This window comes from Larus michahellis, chromosome 5, assembly GCF_964199755.1.
Source record: "Larus michahellis chromosome 5, bLarMic1.1, whole genome shotgun sequence".
Classification (NCBI taxonomy): domain Eukaryota; kingdom Metazoa; phylum Chordata; class Aves; order Charadriiformes; family Laridae; genus Larus; species Larus michahellis.
The window spans coordinates 13,014,789-13,032,567 of record NC_133900.1 but is presented as its reverse complement, the minus strand read 5'-3'; the positions used below and the strand labels follow the sequence as shown (position 1 = coordinate 13,032,567).

Genomic DNA, 17,779 nt, shown 5'->3' with positions numbered 1-17,779 from the left:
ATGGCTGGGTAAGCCTGCCTTCCTTGTACAGGAAAAAGAGAGAGATTCTAGTTATCTAAAACTGCACGGAGAGGAAGCCCTGGACCTGCTCCGAAACCCTTCAGCTCCTGCTCTTCAGTGGCCAAATCTGAGCATCTCAGGTGGCAGCGTTGTATTCTGTACCTCCCACGTCAGGGTCAGCCTTGCTGGTGGCTCCTGCCCACTCATGATCCTGAAGTGCATTTGTAGCACGAAGAGGACATTACATGACACTGCGTCATTCCATTTCTCTGAGAGCTACAGAGATGAGAGATAGTGAGGTTCCTGTGGTGTGCTCCTAAAAAACCCTGCAAAGCTTACCCTGGTATTTCAAGACTGGGTAGGCTAAATGGAAATTAAAATTCTCAGGTATAATCACGAAACAGTTTTGGTTATTTATCTCACTTTTACATTATATTTTTCAAGTGCTTCTATTTTTTCCATCCTTCTTTCCACTGCTTTTCTACTGTCCAGAGGGAAGATATACAGCTAGTATAAGTCTTACATCTCTTTGACAAGGCAATGACATTTATTTCCTATCCTGCTTTCAAATCCTAGTTACAATAACATCAATGATGCTGTGAACTTTCCTCAAGTTGCACTGATGTGAGAGAGATTAGTAGCACAGCTATTCATTTTATTTGGCCACCTCTTGCCTAATTAGCCCTAGCTTGCAGCAGAAGAACTGGTGGTAAAGTAGCTTTTATTGGTGTGTGAAAAACAACGTTTTCCAAATTTCACTTTAATCAAAATTGAACCAAAACTGAATGAGTTTCCTATGAACCAGACTTTCTGAGAACTTTTTTTCCCCCCCAAACCTAAGACATATGATACTTCACAGATTAAATATCTTCCCCAGAACCTACATCTGCTCAATAAAATTGCCATTTTCCTCATTTTCACTGATGCAAGGAAAGCCGGTTCTGCTGGACTGCTGCCTCAAACTCCAAGGTTTGTGGCCTACTTTATAGCCAAGGAAGGCTTCCTGGGCTTTTCTGCTCCCTGTGCCAAGCAGGGAAAAGCTAGCTCCTGCTGAGCTGATGACCTTGGATTCCTAAGGTCCCCAGCTTAGGAGCAGGCTGCCCCAAAAGTCAAAATCCCAAATTAAATTCTGGGCTGCATTTGGCAAATATTTTGTGACAGAAATCTTCCGGGCTGAACACAGCCGCGGTTTTTGTTGGAAAATGTTATTCATAACACTAACTGAGAACAGCATGGGGTTGTCCTACTCCAGGGGAAATTCTGGGAGTTCATAAGAAATCCCTGTAAATAGGTTACAGAGAAGAGCAAAGACTTTCTTCCGTATCAGTGCCAGTGAAACCGGCAGGATCATGCCCAGGGCATATATTGAAAGAGAGACTGTCTGTGGAATGATGATAAGAGACGCTTCTCTGGCGTCTATCATATGTCATGATCAGGACTATGAAAACAATGCACAGAATACATGGCAAGTTTCCACAGTTGCTGAAGCCAGGCACTGCTGTTACTTGTCTCGTTTCCTCCCTGTCCTTTTCAATGATGGTAAAACTCAGACATGGTGGTGCATCATCTTCGTCAAAATTTCCACTGGGAAAGGTGGAAATTTTCCCCTTTTGGGATTATCCACACAACAGCCAGGCTTGACAGTGTCCCTGATCTCTACACAGCTAGGAAACGCAAAAGTGTTGCTGATGGCAAATAAATTTTAGAATTTATTATTCTACTATAAATCAATTTTAGGATTTATTATTCTTTTTTTTCTTCTGGCCATGCATAAGAACAAACAACTATACCTGGCAAAAAAGAATGTTTATACATTATTAGTATTATCTTTAGCTAGTTTCATAATTGCCAACAACTGGTGGCACCATCAGGGTCATATTTTATTATACGATGTTTTACATATATATGATGGTGCCTCTCTCCTGCTCTCTCCATACATAAATATATGTATGTGTGTGTTCATATGTATATTTATAAAAGTATATACACTTTTAAATAAGCAGTCCTTGCCTCATACACCTTGTGGTCTGTTGGAATGTCTATTGGGAGGTGGCACTTGGGTAACTTTGGGACCAGATGCAGCTGTTATCTGGATGTGTACGTATGCGTGCATGCGTGTGAGCCATCAGCTTCCATCTGCAATTGCATCACTGAGACTGCACGTGTGGTACCGTGTGGCACTAATGGTGACAGCGAAGCCCATGCCAGCCTTCTCGCCTCTGTTAGATCTGGGCCTGAAGGTGATGGGGAAGCGGTCATAAATTGAAATAGCCACAGGTAGTAGCGCGACCCTTGGAAAGCATGGGGTCAGATTTTCAAGGGATAGTTTCTTCTGTTTTGCAAATGAAATTTGTGCTTGTAATTTCTGCGATGCATTTGAACAAATGGGAAAAGGGGTCAGTTTTCCTCTGCCTCCATCTCAGAAGCTCCAGGCTCAATAGCCGGTCCTTATGGAGGTATAGGCTTCTTTCGATTAAGCCTGGGAGTTAAAAAAGAATGGATGTGCCTCAGACTTGTTGAAGATGCCATACCCCTCTCCCACATTTTATGTGCAGTTCATCCCAGAACAGAAACAGCAAACATTAAGGGCAGGTCATGCCTATCAAACCTAATATCCTTCTATGATAAGGTGACCCACTTAGTGGATGAGGGAAAAGCTGCGGATGTTATCTACTTGGATTTTTGCAAAGCTTTCGACACCGTTTCCCACAGCATTCTCCTGGAGAAACTGGCTGCTCATGGCCTGGACAGGTGTACTCTTCGCTGGGTAAAAAACTGGCTGGATGGCCGTGCCCAGAGAGTGGTGGTAAACGGAGTTAAATCCAGTTGGTGTCCAGTCACAAGTGGTGTCCCCCAGGGCTCGGTGCTGGGGCCGGTTCTCTTTAATATCTTTATCAATGATCTGGATGAAGGGATCGAATGCACCCTCAGTAAGTTCGCAGATGACACTAAACTGGGCGGGCATGTTGATCTGCTTGAGGGTAGGTTGGCTCTGCAGAGGGATCTGGACAGGCTGGACCGATGGGCTGAGACCAATGGTATGAGGTTCAACAAGGCCAAATGCCGGGTCCTGCACTTGGGACACAACAACCCCATGCAGCGCTACAGGATTGGGGCAGAGTGGCTTGAAAGCAGCTCGACAGAAAAGGACTTGGGAGTGTTGGTTGACTGCCGGCTGAATATGAGCCAGCAGTGTGCCCAGGTGGCCAAGAAGGCCAACAGCATCCTAGCCTGTATCAGGAATAGTGTGGTGAGCCGGACTAGGGAAGTGATCATCCCCCTGTACTCGGCACTGGTGAGGCCCCACCTCGAGTACTGCGTTCAGTTTTGGGCCCCTCGCTACAAGAGGGACATTGAGGTGTTGGAGCGTGTCCAGAGAAGGGCTACAAAGCTGGTGAGGGGTCTGGAGGACAAACCTTATGAAGAATGACTGAGGGAGCTGGGGTTGTTTAGCCTGGAGAAGAGGAGGCTGAGGGGAGACCTTATCACCCTCTACAACTACCTGAAAGGAGGTTGTAGAGAGAAGAGGCTGACCTCTTCTCCCTGGTGACAAGTGATAGGACAAGGGGAAACGGGTTCAAGTTACGTCAGGGGAGGTTTAGATTAGATATTAGGAGACATTTTTTCACTGAAAGGGTTATTAAACATTGGAATAGGCTGCCCAGGGAGGTGGTGGATGCACCATCCCTGGAGGTGTTTAAAAAAAGGGTAGATGGGGCACTTAGGGACATGGTTTAGAAGTGGCTCTTGTCAGGGTAGGCTAAAGGTTGGACTCGATGATCTTAAAGTTCCCTTCCAACCTCAACAATTCTATGATTCTATGATTCTATGATTCTATTCTGGCAGGAGAGAAGGAATCTTGTCTCTCTCACATGGAGCTTTATGAGATGTTGTAATATACTTTGAAGCCAATGCAAATCCCTTCAGTAGTTCCAAAGTCCATCTAGCGCACAATACAGCACGGCCAAAAATTTTAAGTAGTCAAGGCAGTAACCTCATTGAACTTGACTTTTCCCTTCAGGAAGATGCCTAGATTTCATAAGAAGAATTATTTTCTTAATATTAATTGTTATAAGGTGATGTTTCTTATATTCGTCCTTTAATAATGTTCAATAGTACTGTTCTGTTTTATTCTGTTCTATTTTATCTTTTCTGCACATGAGACTTCTAGAGAAAGAGATCAAGAATGAACATGAATCTATGTCACCAAAAATTAGAGCTTCCTACCCCAGTTCCGGGGGTGAAGATTAGTGTCCCACGTATGCGGTGAATCCAGCCCTGGTTGCACAACTCCAACATTCGTTGACACATTCGTGAACAAATACGGTAGAATTGGAGACTGACGATTCCCTGGAGAGGGGGAAGAGTCAGGGAGAAGAATGACATTTGGCACAACAGAGAGGAAGGATTGAAGATGAGAAGAGAAAAACAGTAGCTGCAAGGGGGGAAAAAAGCAGAAGATGACTGAGAAAATCTGGGAGGACAAAATAAGAAGATACTATGTATGCCAGAGCACAACTCCTTATAGAATATACAAAGAGCTCATAATATGTGTTAATATTAATACTTATCATTTTTAATTATATTCATTACTGTATTAATAATAATTATCATAATCATTGTGACAGTAAGATTATTATTGACATAGTGTTAATAACTATGCTAATAAGTCCATGAATAACACAAATGCTTTAGCATCCTGAGCTCTGACATTCCCATACTGTCTGGGAGATCAGCATTAAACTAAACCACTGGTGTGTCTCTGCTTGCCTTCAGGGCCAGCAAGTACCAGTTCATCACCAAGAATAAGCCTGTGTGGTGAATCCAGAAAACGTAACTCTGCTTCTAAACTGATTTGTACCACATGTTGCAATTTCAGGGGGGGTGAGGAATTCTTCATTTCAAGTTCTCCAGGTATTTAGGATTCAGCATTTAAGAATGAGATGCTAAAAGACCTTTAGGCTTGCAAAATGCTTATAGAAGTGCCTCAGTGGGCGGAATTGTAGTTCTTGCTGTCTATCTGAGATACCTGAAGGGAATTTATTACTAAGATGATGCTGAGCATCCACCTAAAAAAAGGCTGTGCAGCAGGCAGCTCCCTGTGGCGGGAGCATATCATGAACTCCACAGTCATTGGAGGACACCAAGAGTAGTGGGTCAAGATGGACACATTTACAAGTATTTCAGGATGTGTTCTCCTGCATTTTTGACAAAGATAGTCTTGAATCTGTTAACAGTTTGGTAACAAAAAAAAAAGAATAGGATGTCTTTAAATACTTGATAACATTTGCTTTTTAAGGGTAGAGCAACAGCAATGTCATTTCAAATTTCCTGCAAATTCTTGCAATAAATATTGGTTAATGGAGACTAGAGCAGCAGAGAGGTGCATCCTGCAACATCCCTGCAGCCATTACAATTGGGCACCTGATTTTCTTCCCATGGTGACATACTGCCAGAGGCAAAAGGGAAAAGTGAGAAGGGAAAATATGCGTCTTGACTTTATCCTAAGATAGAGCTGGCAGAGCGTTGAGAGTCTCTCCTCACTTAGATATAGCCAGAGGTACCAAAAACTTTCCTTTTCTGAGATGGAGAGGCTGGGTGTGGGGCAAAAGGGAAAAGGAGGATGAGACAAGGGTTCACACAGAGACATTTCAGAATGTCTTAAAAGATGCAGAAAAATGAAGAGTTCGTTTTTTTTCAGATCACGTTAACATTATTTTTAACCTCACTTCTTTTATAATGACCCCTCTGGAAGGGTGAAACATGCATTCTTACCAGCTCTTTTTATTCAACTTAAAACATGCGTGCTGAGTTGTTGTTGGCTTTTATACTTGGGAAGTAAAAAGGAGCAGGATGTTAGGGGAAAATATATTTCTGAAGCATTATTTGTTAAAACGTCTATAAAGAATTTCACGGCCTTCACAAATAGATGAAAGGGAAACAGCTCAGAGTTTGACCTTCCAACCTTTCCTGGGGTCTCAGTAGGTGATACTGCAAAACCTGGAGCTGTCTGTTTCTGGCTGAAGCTACATTAAGGTAGATTTGCACTGTAATTTGCCTACTTGCTATCCCCCGTACAAATGATGGGTTGCCCCATAGTATCAGTGAGACTGATCATGTGTCTGATCAAGTATCACATGTTCCAGGACAGCCCTTTGTGAAGCCCATCACCTCTGAACCTTGCTCCAGCAAAACCGAATTAATTTAAAACCAAAACACTCAGCAACAAGAACCAGGCAATGAAGCTGGGATTCCTGCAGCAGTCTGGGTGGAGAAGATGATGACAACATCTTGGCAGATTTGTGAGATGTGAGCTGAAAAAGAAACAGAACCCTTCCCACCCACTTCAATCCCATAACCAAGCAGAAAACACAAGTGCGTTAGTGCTCATCCCCTGAACAGCTGAAGATATTGTCAGACATATTCTGCACTCCCACGTGAGCGGAGACATAAAGCTGGGTGGTATTAATGGAGTAATTTTCATACCTACACCCACACTTTAAGGAACTGTGTTTTGATGATGTTGACTGGCCCTTGACGCGTGCGGGGCTTGGACAGAGCAAAGCTGGGTCTACTGTCAAGACTATCCCTGGGAGTCTCGACACCCAGGTGTGTCCCAGACCCAGACTGCTCCAAAAACTTTAAAGTTCTAAAGAAAGGCACACTTCTGATCCAAGAGATCTATATATGAAAGGTCTGTACAGAAAACTTGGTCTGGTATGTTCCCGTATCGATAGGAACAGTGAAAAACAGAGGGAAAATATATACACTGCTCAGATATGAATCCATGAAGACTTGCCACAGCACTAGGTTTAAACATCAGTGAACAGAGCTGTTTCTCAAAAAGTTGGAAACTGAGGATTTTACTTGACTGTCTCAGACAGTATTATTAACCTTTGATTTTCTAGAAGTTCAGACAAGATCCCTGGAGATATTTTATCACTGTGGAATCTACAACGTTTTTCCTCACATGACCATGAGTCAACAATACAGTTACTATAGCCAGAAATGTAGACTCAGGAAATCTGTTAAGCTAAAAGCAGAGACAGTTATAACCAGGGATGAAAAGATCATAAAATTTCACGTGTTTTTCAGCCACTAAGTGAGAAGAGGAAATCGAGACAACTCCAGATGCAAGCTCAGCATCCCCTTGTTCTGTTTTAAGATGAGGGTATTAAATACACGTCACAATTTCCCAAGCAGAATCCATAATGTAGATCAATAGTCTTACTGCTTCAGAAACACTGGATTTGATGAGCGTAAAGTGTGGCTAATGGGCAAATTTCATACCAATAAAGTCTCCACTATCTCCTGTCTGTATATGCATATATTAATTACTGATAATTAATATGCCAATTAACCTCTTAGAATTCAGCATAAGTCATAATTCTTTGATATTTATATCATATCTGACTATTTCTTTTACAGAAGACAGGAAAACCCCCAAAAATTTTAGTATCACAATGCTGGTCTGGCTCTAAGGTTTAGGGCAAGGCAGTGTTTTCTTTCTGCCCCTTACCAAGGTCCAGGGAGAAAAGGAGAGTCCACCGAGAACAGGGTGATCACACAACTCCTTTCGTGGCTACTGCTGCCACAGGGAGGCAACAAGGGGATCAAGTGTGTATTTTGGCAAGTCCAAGTGATTCTCTGTGCATTACATCCCAGTGAATAAAAACACACGCTATAAGACTGCCAATCTCCATCTGAAACTTAGTCAGTGGGATTTGAGGTGCAAAGAATAAACACAGACGGTTACAGAGTCAGGTCTTTGACCCCAGGAATGGTTGGAGATTTCTGGCTCGGATTCCACAGGCACCTACTGCTAACCAGCCCTACTAAGTCTCTTAAAACATCGGAAGGTCTTCCAAGTTGAATCGAGTATGTTTATTAAATGTACTTCTTGCCCACCTCTCTTTCACAAGCACAGCAGCTTAGTTCCCTTTGTCAGACTTGCATGGGAAGTACAAAGTTCATGCTCAGACTCCATGCTTTCCGTTGTGGATTTTCCACAATATTGCATAATTGCAACATTGAGTTAAAGTGTGTCCCTTATTCGGAGAACTTCCAGTATAAATAAGAGAGAGAAAAATCATGAAGCCAGAGAAAGAATCCCAGAGTAAGACAGGAAGCACAAGGGATGGTTGATAAAAAGGACTGTTAGCTGGAGGTGGCAAAGGAGCAGGTAATCAGACACTGCATCCTTGGATTGCAGAATGTGCCAGGTGGCCACAAACCCTGGGGTTTTGGCTTGGCCACTGCAGAGATAAGGCCAGCTGCAAAGCTTGGACCCCGATCAAATGTTTGCAATCCAAACACCCTGAGAGTTGGGGATATTTGGCCTGGGCCCATGTCTAGTTTATATTAATGGTTATTGCCCCTTGGCCATTTGGAAACTGACTTTCATAATTCACGCCTCAGCAATGCATGCTTAGCTGCGCTGCCGGCAGGCTACAAATCTGACTCCACTATCTAGCAGCTCTCCTTTCAGCTGTATGGAGCTGCCTTGCATGAGGCTCACATATTACAGCTGACAAAGGCTGAATGACAACTTCATGGCTCACTGTTAGAAGCTTTGCCAAAAAAGCACAAAAAGCATGTCTCCTGCTAGGGCTTTCATCTTTCACATCCACTCAACACTTTTTGCAGCAACTCTTTGGTTGAGAAGATCAGTGTCCCATTTGCCTGCCTTCCTTTCCAGAAGTCTCACTTGGTAGGCCTGTCACCCACAGATGTTTCATTGGTGCCTTGGTCGCATGAGTTAGAGGTTTAAGTAGGCTCTGAACTGACCTCTCTGCTCTTAACGATGGCTTAGACCTATGCTGTGATCTTGAAACCTGCACCTTAATGGTACTTGAAGACTGGCATAGAGTCAACATTGACTTCATGCTGGTCACAGAACAAGAACAAGAGAGAACAGTCTGGGCTCACGCTCATTGGAGCAGTAAGAGAAGCCGATCATCATAATGAATAAATTTATTCCTTATATCCAGAAGATAAAGAATTCAGCCCAAGACCCTCCTGTTTCATTTCACTTCTCTGGTAAAAAGTATATTTTATTAACTAGTCTTTTATGTTTAAGTCTGCGCTGTCCTTTCAAGCTAGGGAAAAAAAATCAGCAAAAGATATATTTCACAGAATCTATTTCTGGGAGCATGTTGGATACTTCACAAGTTCGTCTTCTGTGAGCAGCCATTTCATGCATCATACCATAATGATTGCTTGGGTCCAGACTGCAGCACACATTTGCACTGTCTGTTAGATCCCTTTCCTTGATGCAGGAAGGCCAGAGTAAACGTTATCTTAACAATACTTTCTTCCTCTTTCCGCTCCTCATCTGAGTATTTCTCTGTCTTCCCTCCCCCTATTTATAGTATGTCTTACTGAGTATTGATGGGCATCTTCTCAGACAATGAAAAGTGAAATAGGTACTAATTCTGAAGGATACTGTTTTCTCTAGTGCTTCTAAGTCATCCCTGGAGACCACTTGCCTTTTAAGAAATGAGGTGTACTAGCCTGGGCAGCGCAAGCTAAACTTCCCTTGGTAGCTTCCCTATTTATATTACATAATGGGGCCAAACCTGGCCCATTTCCGACCTCAAAGTCTATCATAACTAGCATGACCACCAGCGTTATATACTGTGTGAGGTAACTGCCGTCCGAATTGTTCTGTCCCAACATTATCAACCTTCCTTTTAAGCAAAAACCAACCCCAATCAAGTCCAGTTCAGATGAACTAATGTCATGATAACGAACAGTCTGTCTAGTTGTGAATGCTAACATAAGACAATTGCATCTCAGGCTCCAGAGGGCAGGATCTAAATAACCTTTTGATTGCCCTGTTGACTTCTGCTGTCAGGAAAGAGCACTTACCCTGACTGGGGCACTGCTCAATTTATAGAGTCTGTTGAGTTTTCATTTTAAAAAAAGAGAGCCCTCAGGGGCTCAATTTTCTTCTGTCTTGTCCCCTGTGGGGCCATCCGCCCTGAGCACAGCTGGCATAAAGCCCTGTCAGATCAGGCTTACGGAAGTGATAATGTTTCACACCCAATCATCAGTGCAAAAACAACCACACAAGGTTAAAAACAATTTTCCACTCACAGAACTAAAACCGGTGGGTGAGATGGACAACGAAACCTTCATGATAAATCCCAGCTGAACAGCCCTGAGTGAAATATTTGCTGCTCCTTTTTTCTTTTTTTATCCTAAAGCTGCAGTCCCAGAGCAGCCCAGCATCTTTTTTGCAGTGGCCACCACCTTCCCAGCCCTCTGTCTGCATCTGTGCCATGGTCTTGCCCGGAGCAGCTGAGGGCAGCTGAGGGAAATGTCACTGTGAGGCATTTTCCCACTCTCATTACTCCAGTTCTTGCCTGGCCACAAGCCAGAACAGGCTCTGGCATAGTTTAGGGTTGTCTTAAAATACTCGAGGATGCGACTTGTGTAGCTAGCTGGTGGGGGAGCCAAGGGGCTGCCAGAGCCCCGCTCAGCTCCAGCCTGGAGGCGCTTGGGGTCCCTCCAGGTGTCCTTCAGGGCAGGGGAAGGACCAGGCGTGCAGAGCGACCTAGCCTGGCTTCACACCACCCTCTGGTGGAATTTCCTCAGGCTGAGGAGACTCTCAGCCGCCCTCAAGGTCAACTCATCCTTGCACTGACCTCACAGCACAGAGATGTCCCAAAGTGAAGCACAGGGCACCTGGGTGTCTTTAGAATTTTCAGGGTAACACCCCTTTGGTACAGAATACAATGAGTGCCTGGGTAGTATTAATTACAGAAAGCAATAGTTTGTAAATTTGCACCTTTGTATTCATTATTCATTTCTAATTCAGCATCTCTCTCCACACCAGTTTCTCCGGCAGATGGAGACAGCCCTGCTGCAAAGAACGTCTGCAGATCAGACCCCAGGTTAGGTTTGGGTTTAACCTTTAATGATGAGAAATGCAACATCTTGAGAAAGGAAATACGACTAGATAATTACTCGTGTTCATATATAGCTCCATGTGGAGAGGAGCCTCGTCTCCAACTTGATTGTGAATCTTAGTTACAGAAAAATATCGCTCTCCAGCATAGCCTTGAGAGCTACATGGTGCTGTTTTCATTCAGCTCTGCTGAGGCCAGAGATAATTTGTACACTTTAAATACAAATTACATCATGCTAATGAATTCATAATAGTCAAAAGTACTCTATTCATAATAGATCTGAAAAGGCAAAATACATAATATCAATACATTTTAAAGAAAATCTGTGTCAAGAATCTTGTAAACCGGAGTTAATTGAATATAACAATGCAGACGGTTTTAAAAGGATGCTTTCAACAATATTTACAAGAAACTTAAATTTTAATATTTATTTCATCAAAACAACTCTTTACAATCTTGTGCAATGCACAGTCATTAGTGTCGTGTCTGCTACGATGCTAAGCAATAAATAGAGTTATAATTTTCCTGCTTCTGTCACAATGTACACCTACTTAGTTTGCATACAAAAGACTCCGTATGTTGCAGTGCAAAGGAGGATCAGGCCCTGCAGTAGCACATACTCTCTGAGTACTCATTAAACCCAATTAATAGTAAATTGGATTGTTGCTTTATCATCAGCCCAAACTTGTAACCTCAAAGCCTCCTTATTTTTATGTGTCCTCATAATCTCTCTCTGTTAGCATTTATGAAATAATAATGCATGTTGTTTAACCAGTGTTTTAGTAGAATTTTTTTTCTCAATTTAGGAATTTTTTTAAAATAACTACATTTATTATTATTATAACTATATATAAAAGTACATGAGTATTGTGAGATTTTACATTATTTTCCTTGTTTTAGCTTTCTAGATCACTAATATACTTCTATATAAAGGCCCGATCCCATCTCAGTAACATCAGTGGCAAAATTTACCCTGGGCCCATAACGTGTAGAGGGAAATGTGCCCCTGATTAGTAGAAGCCACAGAGGAACAAAAATATTGTCCCCTATAGGAAACTAGGAAGGGAGAAAGTAGGGGAAAAAAAACAAAAAAACAAGAAGAAATAAAAATGCTGCGTGGCTGACCCCACTTACTTCCTAGGAAACTACGTTACTGTCACGTATAAAACCTCAGCAAGATTTCTAAGTTTAAGCAAAAATGTACACATGCTCGCGCACGCACACAAACTCCCACAGAAGGTAACCAAGCTGCAAATAATAGCTATCTCAGATTAAGAATGCCTCCCCTTTGTTCTTGCTGATAATCGTTATTTCCATTGTATATTCATAAGCAAGTAGATTAGGTTCCTTAGTCCTCTGACACACCAGACGTTAACCTTTGGTAAGGCTGTTTTAATTCATCCTTTTCTTTCCTGATTATACCTTCCAGTGTAAAAAGCCTATTTTCACTGTTTTCCATAGACAAAATGCGACAAACAGACAAAGTCTTACTAGTAGCTGGTTCTTTTAAAGACTATCTGCATTTGTTTAAACAGTACAGGTTCTATAGTTGTTACACCAAAAGATGAGTCTAAGTTAGAGTCTATGTCTCCTACAGCAAGCTCTCATTGAAACACAAGTTCTCAACTCACTTTGAGCTTTTTGGGGAACTGATGATGATCTGATTTATAATGTAACCAGAACTATAAGAAATACCAAAGAGGAAAACAAGCATAGCATTCTGACAATTGTAGGTGCATTAGCCCATACCCACCATTTTACACAGACTTCCACTACAATATTCCTTTATTCGTATTACTAGGGGATTCGACCCTTGAAATGAATAGTTCCTACCCATGATTTACGTCATTAGGTAATTTTGACATATGTTAAGATGGCTAATGACATATGTTAAGATGTCTGCCTCCCAGTGGTTGGTATTTCTTCTTTTTTTTTTTTTTTGTAAAATGAAAAGCATTTTCTTTATCGACGCGTCTGGAGTGGGTGAAATATCTTCCTCAGAAACTTCTCCACTATCTGCCCATGGCTGAGATGCGTCTCCTCTTGATTACAACCCAACACAATATTTTAAGTGATCTATTTTTAACAGGGACAGTAGATGAATGTTCTTGAATTTCCTGAGCACCTCACATTGGCACCTTTTTAATGAAATGATGTCACCATAGTCGTATTTCAGAGCTCATTCAAAAGAGACCCATTCCCTGCTCAGGAGATTATGGAGCACCCACACAGAGAGGACAGAGATGCAGCAGATGTTAAAACATCGGCAATAGCAGGCAAGTCAGGGGAAGAGGGGTAAAGAGGTCCCAGGTGGTCAGCTCTGTGTGACTGTGTCCAGCCTGGTGAAACCCTATCAAGCCTAAAGCCACCATGTTATCTCATGAAGCCCGCAAAGGTGCGAAAAGGCTTTGTTCTTAGCCTCTCCAAATGAAAGGACCTCTCTCGGCAGTTATAACTCAGCTTTATGTCTCCAGAATCCCTTTTTTGGGCATTGTGGCAGAATAACTTCTGGTCAATCAGTTCATTACATCCCCGCAAAGGTGGGAGCCAGGAGGAATGCACGAGTGTAAATCAGAGAAGCTGAACTAAAGCCCCAAGTTTGCAAAAGACTTGGCATCGATCGCAGACTGTGTGGGTGGACAGTATCTCTCTTTATGCACCAGGAACATGGAGTAATGATTAGGCTTCTGTTTTCTCCACTCGCTTATGCTGGCTTGTTGGTACTGAACATGTGCTAAAATACTATGGTGCTTTACCCATAGTCAGTCTCCATGTCATGCCACAGATGGCGGGTAACCTGAAATCACCCAGGGGAGTGCACAGCCAGCGCTGAGTTAAAATAGAGACTTAAAGGAGAAGACTACTCTCTTTTTTCCTCTTTTGATAGTAGCAGAAATATTGGAAATAGCACAGAATATTAAAGAAGTGGTTGATACTATAGAGACAACTGAGCATCTGCTTAGTAAGAAATTGCGCACAGGCTATCCAGAAAAGGCTTTTATTTTAAAATGTATCTTTAAATAGAGCTGGACTACAGGAGGAAGTATGGCTCTACTCCCTCCCTTGAACTTTGGGCTGAGCCACAGATCTAAACCACTCCCCAAATTATGGGCTACAAAGCCAGGAGGTGTCTATTTTCTAACCTCCACTCTTCTGGACTGTGGCTAAAGTCCCACAAAATCCATCATGAGTTTTCAGCACAGTGGAAAGCTAGGAGCGGCAAGGATGATCAGCTCCAGAACCCACGGAACGGGTTTGCAAATGACCTTCCTGGCAACATCTAAATTTTCAGGTCATTTGTCCGAAGCTGGAATTTACTGTATTCCCAAAACTGACCGGGACCATCTGGCACTGGTCCCTAGCTGTGCCCTGGATGTGGCCATGCACAGCTGGAATGTTTGACCGCAGTAGGCCTTGACTGCCTTATTTGTCCCCACGTATCTCTCATTCAGGGTTACTCCGGGATTTCACCACAGTTGAATATTTAACAACGTGGTTAACTTGAAATGTACGGAGCTCTTGATCTTGCTAGCTTCAGCCATTGTGGCCTGGGGAACTGCTGCATCTCCATTATGGTTAGGGCATCGCTATACCATGCTATGAGCCGATTCTCCTAATTTCTCAGCTGGTCTCTACTCTCTGTTCTTGAATCCTGTGCACTGCAAACATATGCAGCCCTGCTCACACTGTCAATTCAATTCTCCTGACAGGTACAGCTTTGTTGGAACAACACAAGGTAGTCTTAGCTGTGCCCATTTTTCTAAGTCTTTGAAGTGCAGATCTTATCGCAAGTAAAGTGGTTGTGAGGAGAATAAGGGAACTGGCATTCTTTCTGTTTAAATCATACGCACCTCAGCGTACCTGTTTACAGGTAGACAACACCTTTCTTTAAAACGTAAATAGTTGAATCCAAAGAAGATTTTGAGGGGGCTCAAATCAGAAAACCAATAGCTATTTGGGCACAGAAGGAATTAATCCTGCTTTCTGTGGAGCTTTGTCTTACAAGCGGTTGGCTCTGGCACGCATGAAACACAAACCCAGCTGAAGCTAACTCTGTGTTTGGGGCATTTATAGGGGCCCTTTTCCCATGTGGCTGTTCTAGTGCCTAATGATGTGAGATACCACTCTGCAGCTTTTCCCACAGTAAGGGCATTTACAGCATCTGTCTCCTCTACCCATTTGTCTTATTTTCATGACATTTGTTACTTAATTATCTGGGAGAGCTTTAGCCCTCTGTCACATTTGGCTGAAATCTGCCACTGGGCTCAAAAAAAAAAAAAGGAGACAGACATGCAGGCAAACTCCACGCTCCTATAAGCCTTATTCCCTTAAGAAACAAACTAAAAACCAACAGCAATGCCACCGACAACAGCAAAACAACACCATGACAAAGATCACACATTTTCTAAAGCTGTCCCCACGTTTCCCTAGGAAACAGCGGGGAAGCCACGTGAGGGGCAGTGCCTCCTCCCTGTCCCATCAGCAGGGGCTGCTGGTGATGAAACCCTGGGCACAAGGTACCGGGGCACCCGGTCCGGGAAGTGCAGAGGAGGGGGACGCATGACAGCAGCTCCATGTGACCTCTCACAGCCCTGGGCTTCGGACAATGCCCCGCTTCAGACAAGGAGAGCAATTTTGGCAGCCTGCCCTCTCCTCTGGCCGCCCCTTTCCAGGCTCACACCAGTTGGAGGTCTGGGCTTTCTCTGTCTCCAAGTCCCGGCCCCGCCATCCGCTGGGCTTTACTGAGGGCACCCTGCTCTTCCCATGTGCCAAGACCCACAGGGAGAAGCCTTCTGCTGGACCAGGTTCGTCCTTGGCAGCCCATTCCCAGCCCTGCTTCATCCACAGCTCTGTGCCATGCCTGTGCCCCGCAGGAGAAGACACTGGGAGGGTGCCTTCCATGGATATCCCCAGAGTTTATGTGAAAGTAGCACATCGGTTAGGAAATCTATAGGTCGCTCTGCCACCTAATTTTCCAAGGTGACGCATATCTGCTGAGCATCCCCTCCCTCTTCTCAGGCTAGGTTCTGAACAGAAAATTTGCTTTTTACATATTAATTCTTCAAAAATGCACCTTTCCACCATTGGCTGCTTAGATAAGACAAGGCTGAAAGTTGTTTATCAACACGAAATGCTTATTAGCTACTTTAATCTACCTGATACAATAGATAATAGATTAATATATACTTTTCTTCTAGTTTTTAGGAAAATTATTTCAATATATATTTTACCTTTCTGTTTGTGCCTTTCACCCGTGCAGTGGAACTGTCGCCTGCAGCTTTCCTGTCGCAGGAAGTGAGATCCTTGGATTAGCACAAAGCAAAATAAACCAACTCCCACCAGCTACAGTATAAGTGTAAATTGCTATGTGGATAGTTGGGACCTCAACACTTATGCCAATTAAAATATTAATGAAGAATTCTAGCTGATTTTTCTATATTAAAGAGGAGGAAATTCTGAAGTACATGATTACTGTACAATATGCAATTTTAAAAGACCTCTTTTTTACTTCTTTGGTGCTCTAAATCACGTACTTTTGAATATTGGGTTGGATTTTACCCCTTGATCTTTTTGAGAGACAGAACAAAAGATAAAAGCACAGAAAATAAAAAGTATGAGGCAGCCCAGCTTCCCTGAAGTGATGGATTGAGTGGGCGGTAGCCATTTGTCAAGGAAGTTCATCTGGCAAATTCACAACTGACTTGATGTCAAAGGGAATAACTGCATTTCAGCTCCATGTTAGCCAGGCAGATCAGCATTTCAGAGGTAACTGGACTGCAGTAATATTTCATAGCTCCCATAGTTTCTTATGTGGGAGGATCGTTTTGAAGACCTCACCTGCCTGCAAATGCACCAGCTGGGCTGGAAGGGAAACGGGAAGGAAATAACGAAAAAGGATTTTATTGGCCGATTTTGTTTCCAAGGCATTTATAAAAGGCTACCAACATGAGGAAAAATAATTTTACTGTTTCTCTGCATTTACTTATTTCCAGTCTGAACTGGTAAAAGCAGGTATGCAGACTTTTCTTCTTCAGCTGGTGATTTGCTCTCTGATCAATATTAAGTATCGCTGCATTATTGATGTGCCCTGAATGGTGGCTACCAACTCTGCTGGGACCCTGCAGGCTCAGGCATGGTCTCCATTAATTGTCACATGCCAGAGTTTTCCTAGTCACAGGAAGACTTTTTTGTCTCCTTAGATCACTGCATTATTAACTTTCAATGCAGATTGTTGCATCTTACACAGGCGTATATCCTCTTACCTTTGAGTACTATGGAGGAAAGTAGGCTACTGCTCGGCACTTGTAGGGGTGGTTCAGACCTTTGGCGGTGAGGACAGCCGCAGCCACAGAACATTTTGGTGCTAGCTAGTGACCTTGAAATAATTCGTCATTGAAGCTAGGTGAAAGTTAAAAGCAGATTACTTACACTTACAAAATCCAAAAAAAGATAATCCACTGTAAAGACACGGGTTACATAGATGCAGACGACACAAATAAAAGCAAGCTGCACTTAATCTATTTGCACTAAGGATAAATTTAAAAAATTACTCTTTCCTCCTCTGTATCCAGCTGACAGGCTACAGATGTTTACCTAACCCATTTGGGAAGGAAATACATCCTCTTGCATACCTATGTCTTGCACTACAGCCTCAGAGCGCGTTCTCCCTTGGCACCGTGTGCTGGTTTGTATTTTGGGTTCCTGTCTTGGTCTCCCAACCTCTTCCACAGGCTGCACGAGGTACCTCATATCAACATGGAAAATCACAGTTGTGCTTACTATAAACTCATAAGCAGAATCAGCGCGTGCAGCATATTTCTGGCTCTTCACTGAAACTGTATGGATTGATTTTACAGTGACACTGG

General features: G+C 43.0%; 1 long non-coding RNA gene across 1 annotated transcript; it reads right to left on the bottom strand.

Annotated features, from left to right (window-relative positions):
• Window positions 1-4,259: 4,259 nt before the first annotated feature.
• On the bottom strand, window positions 4,260-17,282 carry LOC141743755 (uncharacterized). Its single transcript, XR_012587192.1, has 3 exons — window positions 17,177-17,282; window positions 16,145-16,196; window positions 4,260-4,350 (listed from the first exon to the last, which is right to left on the bottom strand). It is a non-coding gene; the product is annotated as an uncharacterized LOC141743755 (long non-coding RNA).
• Window positions 17,283-17,779: the final 497 nt, after the last annotated feature.